General features: G+C 38.2%; 1 protein-coding gene across 1 annotated transcript in view; it reads right to left on the bottom strand.

The window, feature by feature from the left end:
* The window catches only part of LOC135085468 (neuroligin-4, Y-linked-like), a 104490-nt gene extending 103546 nt beyond the window's left edge, over nucleotides 1–944 (bottom strand). The window contains exon 1 of the mRNA XM_063980264.1: nucleotides 828–944. The gene's annotated coding sequence lies outside the window, so the exon portion shown is untranslated. The remainder of the gene's footprint in view (nucleotides 1–827) is intronic.
* Between the last annotated feature and the right edge of the window lie 15185 nt (nucleotides 945–16129).

The raw sequence follows: 16129 nt of genomic DNA, 5'->3' as shown, positions 1-16129 counted from the left end.
AATCAAAACTCGAGTACGTTATTATATTCGTCTTAATGTCGCCTTTTGTTACGTCACGAGGTGATTAACTATGCGCTAGAGGATTCTTGCTAATTTGAGATAGGGGAGATGATTATGGTATTGTTTGAACTAAGTACATGTGTAGTTATAGGTAGTAGGTAGAAATATAAGGTCACCTCCAAAAGACAGACGAGATTTAAGGGACAAATAAAACATCTTAAATTAATTCGTTTTAGATAATACAACCATATTTTTAGAATGTTAGTTTTCGAGATTTTTTGATGTTATGTCGAGTGAACCCGAAGTGCTTAGTGCGGTCCGGAGGCATGGCATCCATCGTGCCAGACAGTGCATCCGTGTACAAGGACGTCACGTCCAGCAGCTTATGTAAATAATGTGAAAATGACAGAGGATTTAAAAATAAAAATATTACATTTTAGTTTGTTAGGAAAAGTAAAAACAGAAACTAGCCTATTTTTTTTGGTTTTAATGCTAGGGTTCAATTTTTCTAATATAATTAGATGCCCTATTAAAATTTCGTCTGTCTTTTGGAGGTGACCTTATATAGTAATTTAATAAATAATTTACAAGAAACATGAATTGCTGATAACCTTCAATTCAACTGGCATACCTATTACGAAATAAGTATCTAGCATTTATAAAGCTTGCATTTTTGTATAGGTATTTGCTGAAATACATTGTATTTTTATACCCTCTCTTCTTTAGGTAATGTTTTTTTCTCATTAGGGAGTTGACCTCATTAATTGCGAGTAAACAAAAAGGGTACTTAAATATATACATTCGGATAAAAAAAGTAAATGACTTACATAGCAACTTTTACAAGTTTTGTATTGGGTACATAGTAGATTTGTTGCGAAGAAAAACTCTGGAGCCGGTTTGGTAAAGTTGTATTGTTACTACACGCAGTAGATGTTGCTTGTACATTGCTTGGTTCGAGAGGAAGTGAAGTGTAAAATGGTCGCACTCGTGCACAGCATGGACGGACGCGCGCAGCGCCATCTATGATTCCTTAGATAAATCATTTCGTAAACTGTTAACGTACTGTTAGTTCGGAAAAGCAAGGATGAATCTTAGATGGCGCTTTACAAACATTCGTTTTATAATAATATGGGTTTGGAACAAGATTACTAAAATATACATAAAGTACCCAAAGTATCTAAGGTATTTTTCAGTTGACACAATAGCAACATTATAGCCCAATTCAAAGTTTCAAGGACCATAACATTCTACAATTGTAGAAGTTTCGAGCAACAATAGACTTTACACATCTGACTATGTTAGTGGCCCATTCTGTAACTTCCCACGACTTAGGGAGCTCACAGACGAGCGACAGTATACCGGTGACTATTGATGTGCCGTTCCCGAGAACGCTCTCCTCACTGAGAATATTCCCGGGAGCGCTCCCGGGAGCGTTCTCCTAAGTGAGAAAGGTTGAGAATCATGTTTATCAAATGGAAATAAACAAACTTTCTTAAGTAAAATAGTTTCAAATTAAGTCGACAGATAAGTGTATATTAAACAATACACTCTATTTGCAGAGAAAGGCTATATTCTCAGTGTTCCCGAGAATATTCTCGGGAACTTTCTCGGCAATATTCTCGGCAACTGTTCCTTTATTATATTTTATTTTTTTCGTCGTGAAATGTCGTTTTAATGATATGTAAGATGACAGAAATTTCTTTTTACATGCAATTAAATAATATAACTGTCAATTTTTTCGTTTTTAACACGCTTTTATTAGGTCGTCGTGTATGTAACTAACTATGTAATGGAATCTTAGAATCTGAATTACATGCATTTCTAAGTCTTGTATCATCATGAAACTTTATGCAGATTAGATGACAATACAATATTGTGGTACCAGCTGGTCTGATGATGGGACTGGAAGGTGGCCAAAGGAACTCCTAAACGAAACGGTGAAATCACATCGAATTTGGGTTCATTGGATTTGTCTTTTCGATATCTTTAAGTGCTAGATAATGTCCAGGGTCCTAATGATGGAGTCAGGAGGTGGCCATAGGAACTCCTAAACGAAACGGCGGAAACTCATCGAGTTTGGGTTCGTTGGATTTGTCTTTTCGAGCACTTTAATGCTAGATGATGTCCAGGGTCCTAATGATTCCTGTTAGTAATTAAAAGCGTGTTTTTAGTTTTTGAAACTATTCTTTACATTTGACATTAAGGGCATATTTCACAATCGCTTAGTAAGGGCCTGTTTCGCTACTTCTGGATAAGTTGTGTATAGCCTGTCTGACGGATCATTTGACACATTTTTATATAAAATACGTGCTAGCTAGATTGAACTTAGTCTGTACGAGATTAGAATGGTTCTTAAACAGTTAAAAAACAACAAGACACCGTAATCACGGCTGAGCTTCTGAAAGCAGGTGGAACGCCGGTACTAAAGGCTTTTCAGAAGCTGTTCGATTCCGTCATCCTCAAGGGAATTACGCCTACCGCATGGCAAAGAAGTATGGTGATACTCCTCGTCAAAAAAGGCGACAAAACCTTGTTGAAGAATTATAGACCCATTTCGCTTCTGAGCCATATCTATAAGCTGTTTTTGATAGTCATTACGAATTGTCACGCTAGCTGGCTTGACAACTTTCAGCCCCCCGAACAAGCCGGTTTCTGTAAAGGCTTTAGTACCATAGACCTGGGTTTCCCAATTTTTTTTTGCCAAGGAACCCTAATTGATTATACTTTTCCTAGCGGAACCCCCGTACTACTCCGCCCGCACGCCCTGCCCCTCCCTTGTGCGTAAACAAGTCGGTGCGAGCGAACAACGTCGGTCACGAAACGTGGGATAATATTTTTAACGGAACCCTTGCGGCCTTTCCACGGAACCCCAGGGTTCCGCGGACCACCTTTCTGGAACCGCTGCCATAGACCATAATAATACACGCTACGGCAGATTATACGGAAGATCAAGGAGTATAATCAGCCACTTTGCGTTTGTGAACTATGAGAAAGCCTTCGATTCGATTGAGACATGGGCACTATGGGCAGTGCCAAATTGACTATCGATACATTGAAGTGTTGAAAGGCTTGTACAAACACGCCATAGTAACAGTCCGAAACCTATCCAGTTGCAGCGAGGGGTGAGACAGGGAGACGTCATCACCACCGCCCTGGAAGATGTTTTCAAGCTTCTGGGCTGGAGCGGATTTAGCAGGAAGATCTAGGCACAATGCTCGATGGCCTCAATAGAGTCTCTCAACAAGTGGGTCTCAAAATGACCATGGACAAGATTTAAAAATCATGTCTAAAAACCGTGTTGCACCCACTCCTCTAAAAGTTGGAGACTCTACACTCGAAGTTGTTGACAACAATGTAGGGACAAACAGTCCAGTTAGGTAGGTCCAACTTCGAAAAAAAAAGGTCAATCATCGAATCCAGCTCGGCTGGACAGCCTTCGGGAAGCTTCACGATATTTTCACGCGGCGTCTCCGTCGCGTCGCCGCTCCGCTTTAAATCCGCTTTGAATCCGCTTGAAATCCGCCAGAGTGGCAAGGGCCTTAAAACTCAGAGGCACACTCATGTTCAAATACCGTAGCCGAGTCCTAAAGCCGCGGTACGCGTTCGCCACGAAAAGAGTGAGCAAGACAGCAATATTTCACTCACACGTTTCATGCCTTGTTTATAACGACTAGTCTTAACGCCCAGTTAATAAAACATCGAAGCATTACAAATAATACCACATATAAACAACAAAATTAAAATTAAAACTAAATGTATTCTGTCGAGAACACTGAGAATATTCCCGGGAGCGTTCTCGGTTCTCGAGAATATTCTCACTGGGAATATTGCCGGGAACGAGAACTTTCTCAGCGGCACATCTCTACCGGTGACTGCTTGCGACTAAGTTGGTGACGATCGGCGACAGTCGCCGACGATAGGAAGGTATTCAAATTAGACGACCGTCGCCGATGCAGCGCGACTCTCGAAGACGGGCAGTCAGTAACGTATAGTAGAGTCATAAGAGTGTCAACCTGTCATGACAGCGAAAAGTGCGAGTCGCTGACAGTCGCTGACGGTCGCCTACCACTATCGCAAGCAGTCGCCGACACAATGTTGCTCGTCTGTGAGCTCTCTTAATGTGCTCCACACCAATAAAATGTTCGGACGATCACAAGAGATATCTCAGACCATACCAAGTTATTGGTGCAATAAATCTATGCAGATAAACACACAAGTAAACATATAGTTTTCCTCGTAAATGTCCTTTACAAAGGCGTCGCTTCCTTCTGGCCTCGAGGCAGGACATAAAACGTGGAGATAGGGATTTTGTGAATATTTATGGGTATGGATGGACGGCAAACAAGTGTATTGAGCGTTCGTTGTGTAATCAGGGTCGCGGTTTAAACTTACAGAAGAATAATGACGCCGTAAGCAAAACATTGGTACGTCGTAACTATTCTTTCTAATGGGTGTAAAAAATAAATTTCGTAATTTTAAAGTTGGACAAAGTGGAGTTTCCTAAATCGTTAAGACTATAATTATATAACATACATAATAATTTAACATCGTGAAACACAAATGACATGTTGAATAATTTAATTGCTCTAAGGGCCCTCTCCCAAGTCAATCAAGTTTTTTGGGATGTAAGTGATGCAGGATTCCACAAAATAGGACGGTTTTCAGATGTGTTCGGTTTTTGTGGGACACTGCAAACGGAATGTTCGTATGAATGTTAATATTAAAACATGTACCTATTAATACTAAACCAGATCCTGCAAAAAATTGAATGTCTCCGTAGATAGAACCCTTAAAAATCTTAATCCTTTTAGTTTTTTTCCGTTATTTCTTGTATTGAAATTGCTTTTAAGTTAGCAAGTCATACTATTGTAACAACGTTAAAATTATATTGTCAAGTAAACTAAAAAATAAAGAAAAAACAAGTTCGGCTCATTACCTTAATTCGACATTAAAACTCGGCAGTTATACGACCTTCACATTACACGCCAAAGTTTGGCCGTAACAAATTCTAAACTAATTTCGTTCATTACCGGAACAAGTAATTACTTCCAATTAGGTACTTTTCTTTACAAGGACACAGCATAGAGCTAACAGCTATTCCATTATGTAAGTCGTTAACATAACATTTATTTAGGTTCGACTCAGAATTAATGTCGCCATAATTGAAAAAAAATCAAATATTAAAATTTGTCCGTCAGACAGATAATTAAAAAAATAATGGACGTATTTACGTATTTTTATTACCTTCAATAATTAAATAATAACAGTGCTACATCGAGTTGAAATAGCGTGTTACGTCACGTCTTTGTAGATTTTTTACTTAGAAGTGACATCACGCGACATTTAATTTTCAACTCAATACTGTAATTATTCGATTATGAAAAAAATTAAAAAATACGTGTCCAATATTTTTTTTATTATCTGTCTGACGGACTAAATACTTAGAATTTCGATTTCATTACACAGTCATCATCCCAAATTATCGATTTTTTTTTACACGTTAGCAGTGGCGACTATTGGTAAGGCTCGTTGTACACGATCTTAAGCAACTAGTATCGACAGCTTCAAGCATCGACTGCATAGCAAACTACTTTTTTTAACATACACACATACACTGAACCGCTCGAGCAGTTGTGACTTCAAGTAAGAGTGGTCCGTATTATGGTGATCACTGGCTAACCGCTCGAGCTGTCCGTGTATGGTGGGCCTAAGACGTATAGCTTTAGCATTATTAAATGATCTAAGTATCTCATTACGATGCATAACCTAGCAACGATGAGAATAAAGATTTTTGTCAATGTCATGAAGCCTAAAGTCGCTGACCACTGTCTTGGGATAATACATTTACATTCCAGAAAAAAGAGGACTGAATAAACGATTCATTCATTATGTATTCAATTTAATATTATTATACAATGTTGAACCTACTCGTATCTACAATTTGTCGGCACTATTGGCAAATTCATTTTAAATTATAGTAATCTGTTTAGCTAAGACGTGTCAAGGACGAAATGCCGGCTATTTAACATTTTAAATAAAGGGGAGCATGTTAAGGTTGAGAGTAAGTTTTGTTTATATCAATGAACTCCTAATCTGTGGATTTAATTTAGAAGTCAATAAAAAAGTTTATTAATTATTGATTTAGTGCAAAATACCAGTACGAGTACATAGATTATAGTGAGAAAGTGATGGAACTGTAGTTTAAGGGCCCTTACCTACGGCAATTGTGTGAACACACAAGTGCGTTTTTGAAATTCAAATTCCAAGCTCGAACGGATCGATTTTTTGCGGGACACCGCAAACGAGATGTTCATTAGTAAAACTACTACTAAACGGAACCTGCAAAAAGCAGTACCTGTTTCAGTTCCGAAAAACGGGACGTCTTCAGCCCTTTAGATCAGTCATAGTTCCGTTTTTTGTTTACATGGTTTTTCGCGTTATGTTTTTTTATGCATAACAAGGCAGGTATTTGACCACAATCGCACCTGGTGTTAAGTGGGATGCAGTTTAGGATGGTACATATCTGCCCTGTAAGTGCCTCTTCACTCTTGCCTTGAAAAGGCCCGGATAATAGTCTTCGGGATCTTTCCCGACAGCATCTTGATCTTAGAATGACATGTTGATCTTAGAATAACTTTTTTCTATTTCGTTTTTCGCATAGAACCATGTTTATTCTAAAAATCTGTTCCCATTTTTAACCTTTTAAAATGGTATTTGAAAAGCAAATACTCTTTGTATATTCAGAACTAACATATCACACGGTCTAAACTAGTGTAGTGAAAATATCACGTTCCACGTCCCGCGATATCACCAGTTATCTGAATCTGGGACAGTAAGGCTATGGCCACACTAATGGTAACGTTTGATATGCGATTCTTTCCTAAAGGCATCGCTTTGAACAATCGTTTTTTGCAGTTCACAAAAATCCGTAGATGGTTTATGCTTTTAGTTGTTTCCTCTATTCATTTAAAATCTCACTTAACACCAGGTGCGATTGCGGTCAAATACCTGCCTTGTTATGCATTAAAAAAAATTTACGAATGCTGTTAGTGTAGCTTCAGCCTTACCATTTAGGCAAGTTCTATTTACATTAGCTGTGCGGTAATTACACACGTATTTTGCCTCATTTGAATACTAATCTCGAATACTCAGTGTGTGCTTGTTTTCGAGGGTCATATTATTAGTACTATACTTACGTGTTTCTTGTGATTTTAATTGTTCTAGAAAATGAATTAATTCTGCTTAATTCGGTATTTTTGTAGCAGATATTATGTTACTTGTGTTCTAAATTTTCTATGTTCTTTTTGTGTTGTGGTTGGTCCAAATATTGTCATCATCATCAACTCATCACAGGTTGAGAGTCATACTTGAGTGTCAATTAGTAACATGAGCCACATTTTGATATTGAAAATCTGTGCCTAATAAAATAACAAATATGTTAACTTAAGGTGTTACGTTATTGGAATATGATGCCAAGATTAAATATTAATGTTTCAGAAAATAATATAAATGAGCTAATGAGCCTATTTATGGATGCCTTAAAGTCTGATTTTGTAATATAATTACGTAGCCTCGCAATCACCTTTTATTTCCAAACATATTCCCCCAGATACGGCCTGAGTCAAGGTCCGAGCCTACCGTGGCGCCCTCAGGCCGCGTCCGTAGTCCCCTTGATCGGGCCCACTAGAGTGAGCCCGCCGTAGGCTGGACTTTGGTCCAACACCGCGGTAGGCAACCCTCTAGTTGGGTTCGCCACTGATCGGGCGCCTTATGCGCTCGATACCGCCCGATTGTCTGCGACGTCTACGCGGACGAGCCACACTCGGCCTCGTCGGCACGCGCATCGACGATCGCCAAACGGCTTGAGTACCTTTTGTACTCGCTACTCTGCCAGGTGAAGCTGGAAAAGCTCTTAAAGCTACTAGCGCGCGTCCCTTATAAAACACTTTTTATTTAAGTTTTTACTCTATTTTATTTTGAGTTTTTTCCCACCACTTTTGTTCTAACAAAAAGTCAGTTTCAACCACACAAAAATAGAGCAAACAACATCCATCATTGCTACCATCAATCTCAGTCCAATAACGCGGATCAAATCTAGGAATTGACAAACAAACTCTAAATTGGATTGATTGATAACCCTCACTGTTTCATTAAGATAAAACTAATTGTTTATTGTACGCAACCTCGTATAAAAGCCAAGATGTATTTATGAATTTCATTAACCTTTGTATGTGGTTTCACCCTCATTTGCTGGTATATAACATTGTGGGTATGTTTATTCAAGACATTTAAGTGAACCTGTGCTTCTCAAAACATTTTGCAGACATAGGACTCTATTATAAGAGTAGGCGCACACCGTTGATTTTTAGTTGGCCGATAGTTGTGCCCGATTTTAATTTGAATGAAGAATCGGCCAAATCGAATCGGCGTAGTGTGCGCACTCCCATACATGCCCATACTGATCAACTGCCCGACTAAACTATCGGCCAACGAAAAATCAACGGTGTGCGCCTACTCTAAGATAGAGGTAAAATTTTAATGTTATAAATAACATTTAATATTTACCCAAACATGAAAACACCCACTCTTTTTTACTGACATACATGTTTACTGTAATGAAATAAATGGTACCTAGCAACTTCTCCTACGCCCAATATCTTGAGGTATTCAAAATTTATCGACATTACTTTATTGATCAATATCAGTAATGAAAACTTAAGAAACACACCATTTAATTTTGGTTACTAAGCAAACCACATTAATTAGGTAAAGGAAAATCATGGCATTCCTTTGCTTTATAATTACTTTACTTGATAAACATAAATTACTAGCTTTCCGCCCGCGGCTTCACCCGCATGGAATTTTATCTGACACAGAAAAACTTTATCGTGCGCGTCCCATAAAAACAATCCTATGTCCTTTCTCGGAACTCAAACTATCTCTATGCTAAATTTCATCAAAATCAGTTCAGTAGTTTAGGCGTGAAAGCAAGACAGACAGACAGACAGAGTTACTCTCGCATTTATAATATTAGTATAGATTTGCCTGCCATGGGACTGAACTCCAAAGTTTACACGTTTACAAAAATGAAAACCGCTTATTTTCATTTTAAACTACCAAAGCCTGATTTTAGAACAGAAACGCCTGAAGTATTTCAACATCACTGCGGCTCGGCAACTTCGGCATTCTATTGTTTTAGCTCACGGGAATTTTCCGGTTACAAAACTCGTGGATCCCTTTTGTAAATCTAAAAAATCATGTAAACCATTTTAGTGGGTATCGTGTATAGGCATTGCGTTCGACTTATCTCCGGTAAAAGTGGGACAGTAACATAAAGGCGCATGAGGGCTCGGGCCGATTTCGTTGGGTCCCTACGGCGAAGGGTTATCGCCGAATGTTCTAGTTTTTAGCCTGTGAAATATTGGGGTCTGTTGCCATTAGGCCGTTCTGGATACGAATAAGGATAATTTGATAGGACTTTTTAAGGGTTTTTTGTTAAGACCTGCGCTTTTACCTGGTTTGTTTCTCTTTTGTTTATGTTTAGAATCAGAATTAGAAAGAACCGACTAGATTCGTAACTTGAATCGCATTGCTGCAAAGAAGTCTAAACCCTAAGAAATAAAATCACACCTGTAACTTTTGGAAGTTGCAATTTTACTTGATCGTAAAGGTTAGATATAATAGAATAGAAAACTGTTAATATGGCTTGAAAGTACACCCTCCCAACCCCTTGACCTTTTGAGTTATAATCAGAGTTTTCAACTATTACGTCAAGTATACCAAAGTCAAGTGTCAAACTGAAACCTTCTAAGCACGAAGCCCCCTAAGTGACGTTGATAAAATCGAACATTACTCCTCGGGGCTAGGGGCTGGCGGATGTTAATTCGTTCAAAATAAATTATATCAGTAATCAAGAGGGCCATCTTATGGTAAGAGCATCGTCACAGCTCAAATGTAATAGACAGCTCGTTAAAAGTTACATTCACTAAAATAGAGTCACGGGTCTGACGGAAAAATACGTTTCGTAAAGCTTTTCGTAACTTCATCAAATAAATAAACACAAAACTCGCGAGCTGGTGCAAAGTATTGTGAGCAAAAAATAATTTTACTAAACTAAGGCTGGGTTGCACCATCTTACTATATCTTTGACAAACGTCAAAAATCTGTCAAACTCCATACAAAAATCGTCAAAGTTACGGTCAAAGTTAGGTGGTGTCAGCCTAAAACTCTCTATAATTGACTTTTTTTGTTTATTTATTTATTTATTTATTTTATAGAAACCAACAGCGATACATTGAAATTGTTAGTTATAAGATTTAGACTAATAGTATAGCCAATGAACTATTAATAGGTAAATTATTTATTTGGTTCAGAAAATAAATAGGCGCTTATGATCCTATTACGTATAATTGCGTGCACTCGACTGTAAGACTGCAACGACAATCCGTCAGGTAGACCTGGCATGGCTGTTCTATCAGACGCTATTTCGTCACAAAGTTGCGAAGTCACTTACACTAAATATAGACCTGAAAGCTACGCTGACCTTAAAATAGGGCAAGGGTAAGGGTTGAGACGCATTTGATTTATTTATGTCAAAGTGGTCTCCTGCTGCCTATAGATTAGATGGAGCGCGGAATTTGTTGAAAGCTGTCGGGACATCTGACTGGTCTGAGAGCTCGTGAAATTAGTTTCAAGTTCAAAGGGCTTGTAAGTTCTAGGTGGCATGGAGTTTTATCCTTAATTTGTCGACGGTCTAGCTGAATTTTTAGGTAGCGTGTTTTATGCAAAAAAAAAAACTGGCGATAGCAACGATTTATTAGTCGATTCTTCTTAATTTCAAGCCTCAATGATCTTAACGTTACTACCATTGGATGTGTTTTTTTTGCTTGTTACATCTCTAAATATTGGCATTTGAAATTGTGTGCATCTTGTATAAGTACTTAAAAAACTTATTGCAGCTTAAAATGTTTTTAAGAAAAAAAGTTTTTAACATAAAAGTTCTGTCTATCTAAACTTGCACTTTCGTATGAACAACATTGAAAATATTTAAGATGAAACTAAACACATGCAAAATTAATATGACATATTTAATATCTTTTACATCTGTTTGTTCTACCTAAAAGCATTCCCTCTTCTCTGAATACGTTTCTCGCTGAATAGGCGCTCGCTGAAGCCGCAATTTCCCAGTATGATGGCACGTCAAGTTAGACTACACTGTGGCGTCTTATGCGGTGGCAATAGGGGTTATTTTGCAATAAAAATGTGTAGTCTGATGTGATGTACATCTATTCTGTGACGATTGTGTGCTCGACAAATGACTTGCGTATGAAACGTGATATAAATTACGAATGAGTGTATTCTGAACTCTCGTCTCGTTTATAAAATGATACTTAAAATCGAGTCGAATTCAAAAACCGACTCACTAGGGATGTTTCCTGGTTAAAAAAGCAAGAGTTTTAATTAGTCCGTCAGTTAGCTTAACAAAAACTACTCGACACCTATTTTTCACTTTTTAAAGCTAATGAAAATGTAAAGTGATAAAGTGTGCCAAATTTCTAAAGAAAAGGCCCGTGACGTCAGTGAGTGCGTAAAAGTGTAGCACTTTATGACGTCGCGCGGAACTTCAATCAATACACTATAACTTTGTAATTATTTGTTTGATTGACAATAAAAAAAATATGTGTCCAATATTTTTTTTTATATTAAAATTGACGGACTAAAAAGATTTTTTTAGGAAACTAGCCTATTAAGATTATATGTTCACACATTTTGTAATTTGAAGTTATTATAGTTACTATACCTACAGGGCCCCAACCCGTCTGGCCAGCGGGTGAGAAATGTAGGCCAAATTCTCCATTTGCCTCTGGTTGATAAGATTGTCGTGCTCCTACAGTGGAGACTAAATGACCCGATGACAATGATGATGATCTGCTCTGGCTTGTTTATAAACCATTTACTTACGTATTTTTTATCGCTTTTTTTCACTTTGTTGTGTCAAAATCAAAAAATCAAAATCAAAAATATTTATTCAGTTTAGACTACAAGTCTTTACAACCTGTTTGAATGAAGGCTTGAAACGTCCCTCTCCTCAAACCTTTTGTATAATAAGATGTTTGAGGCTAATAAAACTATATCAAATTCTCCACAAACTAAAACTTCCAGCAACTGAGTCACTCCAAAAAACAACTGCCGAACTTTCGTCAAATCTTCAGCAGTATAGTCCAGTCATTTATATGGAACCCATAAATTTTCCCAACTCTAGATCTTCGCATCCATTCCGAGGCGCTGCAGTTTTGTTGCCATTATAAATCCGGTTCGAACTCATAAGTAGGGATGTTACGTATATGTAGTTTCGGTTATGGATACGGTTACGGATATAGGAATAATATTATATCGGTTACGGTTACGGATATCCGTGCTTTAAAATGTAATTTGCAATAGTTGTCCAACACGATTCATTCATGGCCACACACTTTACATCGAATAAAAAGTAATAAAAAAATTAAAATTGATACTAGATGGCATTATAAAGGTAAATCAGGCTTTTATGCCTTTACATATAATGCTATACAAAAAACAATTTAAACTGCCTACATCCGATACTATCCGAAACCTTTGAATCGGTTACGGTTTCGGATATTTTTTTATTTCGGATATCCGAAAGTTTCGGTTACGGTTACGGATATCCATAACATCCCTGCTCATAAGTTCGCCTTTACGATCTCATGTTTTATTTGAGTTCGCGAATGTGCTGGAACTTTCTATTTATATTACTTTTTTGAGATGTCAAGGGTTATTGGGCTTGATATTTGTCAGTTCGGGGGAAAATGTTGGATACTTATACGTTTTCTCGAGGAAAACATACGATGTAGTCGGCTTTGAGTTGGCGAAGTATATTTTGAGTTATAAAAATAGAAGTCGTATAGCAACGTAAATAACTAAGTCGGTTAAAGGCCATCTGAACTGGTGGGTGGGTAGCGGATTTGATACTCATTGGAGGCAAATGTTACATTCATCGTCATCATTTCAGCCATAGGACGTCCACTGCTGAACATAGGCCTCTCCCAATGCTTTCCATGTTGATCGATTGTTACATTGATGACCGAGTACATTATAAAAGCAAATATAAGTATGTACAATGAGCATTCCTAAACACACACAGAATATTTGCCTACAATAAGAATTCGAATCCGCAAAACCACAGATAACATTGAAGACCAGAACCGGTAGATCGTGCGACCATCTTAAAATATAAGAAGATAAAAACACAACGAATATTATCCACTTCATCAAAACAAGATAACATTTTCACATAATAAATACCTCGTGAAAATATTAACAGCAATATTTATCGTGTTCATCCTTTGACTTTAATGCAGCAGCCATATTGGATACTTAAAATTTATATTCACGATAAACGACGTTTTAGGTGTTAAGTGAACACTAACAGTCATCCAACAAAATTTAACTTAGTGACATAAATCTAACAAATTTTACTACGCTCCAGTACGTTGCTCACTTCAATACCCTTAGTTTAGTTAGTTGGTATCGCAAAGAAGATTGTTTTATGTCGTTTTAATGTTACAAGTTTGAACTATAGAGCTGAAGTTTCACCTACACTGTTCAACAGTTCCCTAACGCGCGTTAAATTTAAAGGGTAACTTTCCAGTTCGCTTAAGTGTAGGTTGCTGGAGTTTAAACAAAAATATGAGACGTGAGGTTAATCCCGATTTTGTTCCTTTAAAAGAACAAGTTTAACCTTAATAACGGCTAGTGGTAAGAGCTTCAAGCCTTTGACGTCATTTGAGATGAAAATGGCTTAGAGATAAACACACCCTTTTCTGGGAACAGGACGAGAGTGCCCTCGTCGCTAATGTAAATTCTAGTTTTATAGAGAAAACCACATGCCCCTTTTCATTAAATCCGAAACAGATAGGAGTTGTTATTTTATACATTTTTGGTCTTACAAAATTATTTTTTCACAGAAAATTTCAATGAACATATTTTTATGAGATTTCAGGGCGTGACTAGTTCGCGTCGATATCAAAGCTACAAAATATTTTCAAAGCATAATCGTTCGTTCGTTCGTCTCAGCCGAAAGACGTCCACTGCTGGACAAAGGCCTCCCCCAAGGATTTCCATAAAGACCGGTCCTGCGCCGCTCGCATCCAGGCACCTCCCGCGACCTTCACCAGATCGTCGGTCCACCTAGTGGGAGGCCTGCCCACGCTACCTCTTCCGGCTCGTGGTCGCCACTCAAGAACTTTCCTGCCCCAGCGGCCATCAGCTCTTCGAGCTATGTGCCCCGTCCACTGCCACTTGATTTTAGCGATTCTGCGGGCTATGTCAATCACTCTGGTTCTCCTACGGATCTCCTCATTTCTGATTCGATCACGCAGGGAAACTCCGAGCATAGCACGCTCCATCGCTCTTTGGGTGACCTTGAGCCTTCTTATGAGCATAATAATGTCGAGAATTCAGTTGGTTTTCAGGGAGAGCTAAAGAAGTATTTCTTTAAGAAGTTTGAATTTTTGCGAACGACCTAATAATGCCTGAAAATAAATAGCAAACCTGACAAAGATTAGAGATGTAACTGGATATTGGCGTTAAAAGTTGCAACAGGATCATGTCCCATTCTCCGCTACGTGCGGCAGTAATGGCCCGTCAGGTCAGTCCGTAGCTATCGCAGTAGTATTGTTCGAGGCGCCAGGAAGCCGGTCTGTGCCCAGTCAGGAAATTGAGGAAGGTGACGTTTGTTAGAGGGTCTCATAGATGGTTCGTAAAACCACAAAATCAACAAAATAAAACTTCTGACAGTTTGAAATGTTGGAAAGTCAATGAAATACAACATTAGGGCTGGATTTATCAATAATTACGTCTCACTACCTTTTCAGTTTATTAGCTTCATTAGAATTCGATATTTTATAATATTTGTCATCAGTTAGGCACCTACATTATAAGTTCGTAAATAATGTATCTACTTCTTCTTCTTCTTTTTCTTTTCGTGTCGACAACAAACCTACACAGTGTCAGCCCAAAACTCCGCCACAAGAGTGGCGTTATCAGCAGCACTCATCAAATCCTCCTGAGTGCAGTTGCTTGGGCACTCAGGGCACGACATCAGATACTTTACAATGCATTTGATATAATCTATTGTCATCACTATAATCTTGAAATTAATAGCCTCTGCTAACACATTACGTACAATTATTTGTGCTTTGGTAGTAATATTAAATTTTTTATTTGGCTGCTACGATTGTTAGTCCAGTAACGTTTTCTCCCGGCTACTTTCTTACGCCATTTCTTCAATTTTGGCTCTACATCGCAGTCGCTCATACCAGAATCTCACTTCGACTGAAAGGATGGACAGATCCGAAAGTTACAAACGCTCAGCTGACATTAAGAGCTTATTCATCTATTCCAACCATTCACGAGGGCAGGTTAACCCGCAGTTATTGCAGGAGCAGGATCCAAGGGCAGGAAGCGACGTCAAACTGTTTTCAGCCAGGAAATTGTGGCAGGTGTACGGGACGTTAGCTTTAGGATTAGTTTAGGACATATTCCGCTGCCATTTTGTGTTCGGATCTTCGCAAAGTCTATCTTAATAATAATCTCAGTCGCTAGACAGGGTGGGCCAAAAATGTTTGCATAGCAACGCTTGATTTCTCGAAAACGGTTAGAGGTAGGGACGCGTGGATGATGTGAAACTGTGCATAATTTCACGAAATTTAGCCATAACATGGAGTTTTGGATTTAAATTCATATAGAGACAGTTTATTGTAATAAGCATGATGAGCACGCGTGGAATTTTGTCTGTCACAGAAAAACTTTATCGCGCGCGTCCCTGTTTCAAAAACCGGGATAAAAACTATCCTATGTTCTTTCCCGGGACTCAAACTATCTCTATGCCAAATTTCATCAAAATCGGTTGCGAGGTTTAAGCGGGAAAGCGTAACAGACAGACAGACAGACAGACAGACAGAGTTACTTTCGCATTTATAATATTAGTTGGGATGCGAAAGTTTGTATGGATTTATGTTTGTTACTCTATCACGCAAAATATATTGACCGAATTTTAACGAAACTACAGTATTTTTACATCAGAGTAACATATAGGCTATAATTTATA

Source organism: Ostrinia nubilalis, chromosome 2, assembly GCF_963855985.1.
Source record: "Ostrinia nubilalis chromosome 2, ilOstNubi1.1, whole genome shotgun sequence".
Lineage (NCBI taxonomy): Eukaryota > Metazoa > Arthropoda > Insecta > Lepidoptera > Crambidae > Ostrinia > Ostrinia nubilalis.
The sequence above is the reverse complement of the archived record's forward strand: the minus strand, read 5'-3'. Positions and strand labels throughout refer to the sequence as shown.